General features: G+C 33.9%; 1 pseudogene; it reads left to right on the top strand.

The window, feature by feature from the left end:
• The first annotated feature begins 1,338 nt into the window (after positions 1-1,338).
• Positions 1,339-2,893, top strand: LOC142528337 (germin-like protein 3-8; annotated as a pseudogene).
• Positions 2,894-6,482: the final 3,589 nt, after the last annotated feature.

Genomic DNA, 6,482 nt, shown 5'->3' with positions numbered 1-6,482 from the left:
TATTTTTCATTTATTTTAAAAGCGTAAAATATCACGACTTTCCAAAAATAACATTTTAACAATAAAAATTGCACAGTTTTACCACAAATCATAAATTCTCATATTTTCATAAAAATCATCATTTAAAATCATAAAATATCATTTAACGTGCGTTATGATCCTTCGGGACATTGCCAAGATTTTACGTATTTTTCCAAGTGTAAAATGACAGTTTTGCCCTAGACGTAAAATTTCTCGATTTTACCTTTTTCTTACTTTTAATGACATGGGCTTATTTCAAATAATTATTTAAGTTTAAATCTAATTTTTCATGATTTTATTCAGCTTAATTCGAGGCTTTTTAATTAATTCTCTAATTAACTATTCGTGAGTCGTTTAATTCCCGAATAAATTCAAAACTTAATATTTTATTCCCAAATTTTAAACATAGACTGTTTATTACCTAAAATACCCTTGTGAGCCATGAACCACACCCGTGGACCCATGATTCCAATTTTTCTTATTAAATTCTCGTTTTTTGACCCTTATAAAAAGACACCGAGCCATCTCATAATTTACTAGAGCCAGACCCTAGCCAACTCGAATCCTCCTACCCCTAGACCCGAACTGAACATGACATCTCCTTAGCTCATTAGGACTCCTATCCCACGTAAGGACCCTCCTGCTACTTAACCACCGAACCCTCAGACCCTCATCCTCCTTGGACCCTGCTCATAGTCACCCGAACCCAGCCCAAACCTTCGAACCAGCGCCGCGAGCCCTGTAATCAGAAACAGGTTGTGCACCCCTCCCTCATGTGCTTCTAGTGTCCCAGCCATACTAGTACACTACCACTTCAGCAGCCACCGAGTCCAGCACATCCTCACCGACCCATGACCACGTCCAGACCCAACCAAGCCCAGCGCAAGCCCCTGAACCCATGCAGTGAGCCACATGTTCGAGTAACCAGCAGTTGCGCATGTTCTCTCCAAGGTGCTATGAGTTTCCTACTTTGGCTATGACTCTTTGCTCGAGCCCCCCTCGAGTCCCAACCTACCTGACCCTCTCCGGAACACCCTGAGCCACCTCCTAGACGACCTAGCCCAGCCCTTCGAAGGCTGCAGCAATCGGCTGCGCCACAAACATGCAAGGGAAGAGTCCATGCGATCATGGACCCTTCCTCACTGACTAGCCACAGTTCCTAGCCATGCTAGGACCCTACCAAACCCTAGAAAGGTTCCTCACCAAGCCCCAGCCAGCCCTGGCCGAGTCCTCAAGCAGCAAACCCAAATTCGCACCCCTTAGAAGCTAAGCATGAGAATTGTTTCCTAGAAAACCCTAAGTGCTTGACCCTTTACCATGATCGATTCCAGCATGTATTTTAATTTAATTTAATCATGTTGTAACCATATTTTATTCATATAACATCCTACGTTGGCAGCGTGTCCATTGGGTTCATAACGTTTTTAAAACAAGCGTTAAATCATCATATTTTGAAAATAAACTATCTACAGTATAATATTCAAACACCGATTATTTTTTCATTCATAAAGAATTAAATCATGCATAATATGATTTGTATGATGTTTAAAAAATTTAAGAAAACATGCATTTGTGTTTATAACGCTCGAATACGTTATCGTCGGCGAGGAAGGACGAACGGGCGACGAAGACTCCTAACGTTTCTTTCCTTGTAAATTTCGAAATTATCGTGTGTGCTGGTGGGTGTATTTCGGCTGAATAAGGCGCTGAATTGTTGTGTTTTGAAAGACTAGGTAACATATTTATAAATTAATCAACATGCTAATGGCTTTGGTTTTGGGTTTGCAAGCTTAAGGGCAATTGGAGCTACTTTAAATAATTAAATTGGGCTCAATAACAATTATTTATTTAAATAATAAAATTTTATAAAAATTACTTATTAAAAATAATCCCTTTGATATTTTAAAAGTCTTTTGTTTGCCCAAAACCGGCTTCCCGGGAAAAATCGAGCTCGACTCGTAAAATAATTCGTAATCCAACATTTTTAGAAAAATTAAATCATTTTTATAATCATATTAGGAAGCCTTGAAAATATTTAGTGAAAAAAATATTTATTCTTGTCTTGGTCGTCTCCGGTCTCCTTCCTCTGCCTATTATTGACTATTCGGGTAAAATCCTTCAATTTCATGAAATCATGTCATATAATCATATAATCATGCAATCATGCCTTTAAGCATTTAATAAATATCATGCAAGCATTTAAAAGCAATTAAATAAAACAATTAAGCAATTAAAAGAATTTTGAATGTATGTGGTTTATGAAGATTTGGTTTTTCGGATGTTACAATTTATGTTGACGACTATCCTTGCAAACCGGCTTCAAATGTGACCTCGGATGACTTTGTCTACTCCGGGCTGATCAACGAGTTGAACACAAGCAATTAATTTGGAAGTTATTTGAACCTGGCCAATGTCCACGCGTTTCTAGGCCGAAACACGCTCGGAATCTCCATGACTCGTATTGATATCGCTGTGGGCGGTTTTACGAATCCTCACTGGCATCTACGAGCTACGGAATGTGGAGTTTTGATCCGAGGGACGGTGTTATTGGGGATAATTACGAGCGGGAATGTTGTTTACTCCAGGAACCTAAGTGTTGGCGAGATGTATGTGGTTCCGAGGGGCTGCTGCACTTTCATTTGAATGTTGGAGAGGAGATTGTGCTGGCTTTCTCCTCAGCTAATAGCCAGCTTCCTGGTACCATTAACGTTGGGCGGAATATGTTTGGTTTGAAGCCTTCTGTTCCTGATCAAGTCTTGGCTAAATCTTTTCAATTGAACCAAAGTGCGGTCGATCAAATCAAATCCAAGTTCTTGGGTTGAATAATGTGTACGTTATTCTTGTTGTTTGGTTTTCGTGTTTATGTTGAATTGATAAAAGCATGGTTTGCAATCGCGGTCGTGGAGACTGTCGCGGAGGTCACCGTTCCAGTTGTCATGACATTTCACAGAACGATCACGGCATGGATATTTTTTATAAAATTAATATAAATTGAAATTTTTTAAAAAAATAAAAAAATATGTAAATCAAAATTAATATCATTTAAATAGATTATTTGATAAAACAAGATAGCAAATAAATTTTTAAAATTTTATTCACATCTTATTGAATCACAAATCATATCTTTGTTATATATCGAAATTTTCATAACCTTCTCAAAATTGAAATATGCTATTAAGAAAGTTTTGGGTTATAATCAATTAAACTTTTGAAAAAAAATTAATTGTAAGAAAGAAGATATTTTACCTTATAAAATTTCGTGATGATATTAACTTTATAATCTCCAGAATTCTAGAAAACATCATGCAAGGATCTAGAATAATTATATGAACTTATACAAAATTTAAAAATTCAAACAAAACATCAAATACCCAAATATTTATCAAATTTCAACAGATACGAAATTAAAAATACAAAAAATAAAAAAATATAATGTATTACTTCAAAAGAAAACACAATATATTTATACTTTATAATTCTGAGTAAGGCATAATTTGAACTACAAAATTGAGTATGGTTATGTGTGTGATATGCAAATCAAGGAAAATGGCAAATTTAAGCAGTACATAGTGCTTTCAAATTAAATAATAAACTATTTTACAGCAATGCAATGTACATTATTTGAAAAAATATCTGGCAGATGTAGGTTCACTGGGAGACATTATTTGAAAAGATATTTTGTATCTAGATCGAACAACTCGACCCAGAATAGTAGGTCGAGCTCTCCAACTCGACCAAAGAGTTTGGGTCGAGCTCGACCCATTTGTGAAGAGCTCTAGGGTAAAAAAAAAAAAAAAAACAACTCAGCTCGATCCAATCTGGGTCGAACTCGACCCAAAAAAAGAGTTCGACCCACCTCGATCCCGAGGTGGGTCGAGCTCGGGGTCGAGTACTAGGCTACCGTTTTTATTCTTTCTAACGTTCCGTGTCGTTTCGTCGATCTGTGCCGTTCCACCATTAACACAGTGTTTTCTATCTACGTAACGACGATCTAAAGCATCAACGTTCACATCCCGGAATTTCGTCAAAGTAGGTTTCGTTCCCATTCCGATACTGTTTTGGCAAACTATTGATAAAAGTCAAGCATGCTTGTTTTCCGCATGCCGTCACAATAAATCCGACCAAGATATTTGCTACCGGCTCTCTGACCGTGGTTGACTCGAATTCTATTGGATATTTTCCGAATTAGTTCTTGAATTTCAACAAAACAAAGAGATGTTAGAGTACTGATGTGATCGAGTCGAGCCGAACTCTTGAATAGATTTTTTTTATTTTTTTAATAAGTAAGTGCAAAATCAATATAAAAAAATATCAGAACTATTATTTTTTCGTCTAAGAGTTGATTCATGCTACTAACGGACCTATTCACGAGCTAACGACACGAATATTGTAAAGTTTAAGCTTGGTTCGTTTATCTTAAATAGTCTAATTAAACGAGGTCAAACGAGTTTTTATCGAATCGAATTTCAAATAACTTACGAAGATTTTATTAATTTACATCCTTAAGTCTATGTTGGAAGTCGGAAGGACTAAAATTTATTATGAGTAGTTGTAGTTTTGTAGTGTCTTTATTTCTATGTTTTTGCTTAATTCCGACCCAAATATTTAATAAGGAAACTTTTAAAATCCAATAAAAACGGATGCCTACACAATTTTATAAGAAATTATCGTAATAGCCGAAAGCTAGATTAATGTTAAGAAAAAGATAAAACAAAAATTATTTTAACAAAAAAATATTTTAGTAGGAGATAATTATAAAGTAAAAATCAATTTTTAATTAACAAAAAAAATATGATACATTATATTTATTATTGAGTAGGTCTCTTGTGAGACAGTCTCACGCATATTTATCTGTGAGACGGGTAACCCTATCGATATTCATAATAAAAAATAATACTCTTAGCATAAAAAGTAATACTTTTTTCACTGATGACCTAAATAAAGATTCGTCTCACAAAATACGACCCGTGAGACCATCTTACACAATTTTATGTCTTTATTATTTATCAATGGCCAGAATTATTCTCCATCCTACTGGTCTAATTTGTGTTCTTGCATAAGGGGCGTGTTTCCATGGAAAAGGACGAGTGTTCAACTAATTAAACCTAAAATTCATTACTTTTTCTATATATAATTTTTCTTACTATAAGATTTCGAAATATAAAATTATTGTTAATCACTATATATTATATAACACTTCCAGTTTTCATTATTCTCCGATTGGAATGTTTTAGGATTTTAACACCAATCCTAATAATCGAGACGATAATAATTAATAAGCTGTAAAAAATTAAAATACATATAAAGAATATATAAGATTTATAGTGTTTCAGTACTATCAATACGAGAATTATGTCCACTTATTAGTATAATGTTTATTCTCACATGACAGTTAGAATAACACACAGTCGTTTCGGGGAAAATTCTTCTGCAATCGTTCGGGTAACATTTTATATTGATCATTGATTGTCACGTGTCTAATTCAACATATTTAAAAAACTATCACACTAATAAAAACTCAATATATAGCAAATAATTATTAATGCGACATGAAATGTTACAGTATATTTTTTCCGCCTCGTTATTGTATCTATCTTTCTTTCTGTAATAAATTGTGGTGTATGCTTACTAATAAAATGTGTGCAATTAATATGGTAAAAAAAATTTATATTATTATAAACCATGAAATAAAGAGAAATGAGTAGAGAGAAAATTACATCATATAAAATCTTTAGAGATATTATCTTATCATATTTATGTTGATTACAAATCTTTCAAATCTAACTAAATAAGATAATCATCTACGTACAATGAGAATCTATTTATAACACTCCATCTTTGATTATTTGCACAAACAATCGATTCGTCAAATATCCATTTGGCAAGATGGATGATTAGAAACTTCATCAGGATTCAATGATGTCTCGTTAAAACCTTTTCAGTAAAACCCATTGAGAAAAATCCGAACGAAAGAAAAAGAATACATCAATAATATTTTTTTTTGATGTCTTCCCAACGATAGATGAGCCTCGTTAAAACCTTGATAGGATAAAACCAGTGGGACAAAATCCTACTGAAGTAAAAAGAGTACGACATCTCTCGTTAATTGTCAATTGCCTCATTAAAAACTTGTAATGAAAAGCAATGCGGGAAAAATAATATACGAAGGAATAAAATATAACTTTGACTGCTCCCTCTATTGTAAGCATCACTTGAAATCATCAACTTTTTGTATTCCGAACTTGTACACTGATTTGCCAAAAGTTGATGCAGGTGATAATTTTGAAAAAAATCGGTCATATTTTCTTCAGTTGTTGATAATCTCTTTAAGTAAATCAATAGTTTATATGATATTGCAAAGAAAACCAATCACGTGTCTTTCTAGTTGTCAATGTCTTCTATGGAGAAAAGATGTCAGCAAAATTAAGAATGGTTGGTGGAATTAATGAGTGGTTGGTGTT

This window comes from Primulina tabacum, chromosome 16 (assembly GCF_025594145.1).
Source record: "Primulina tabacum isolate GXHZ01 chromosome 16, ASM2559414v2, whole genome shotgun sequence".
In the NCBI taxonomy this organism is placed as follows: domain Eukaryota; kingdom Viridiplantae; phylum Streptophyta; class Magnoliopsida; order Lamiales; family Gesneriaceae; genus Primulina; species Primulina tabacum.
Note: the sequence above shows the minus strand (reverse complement) of the source record. Positions and strands in the feature narration are given on the sequence as shown.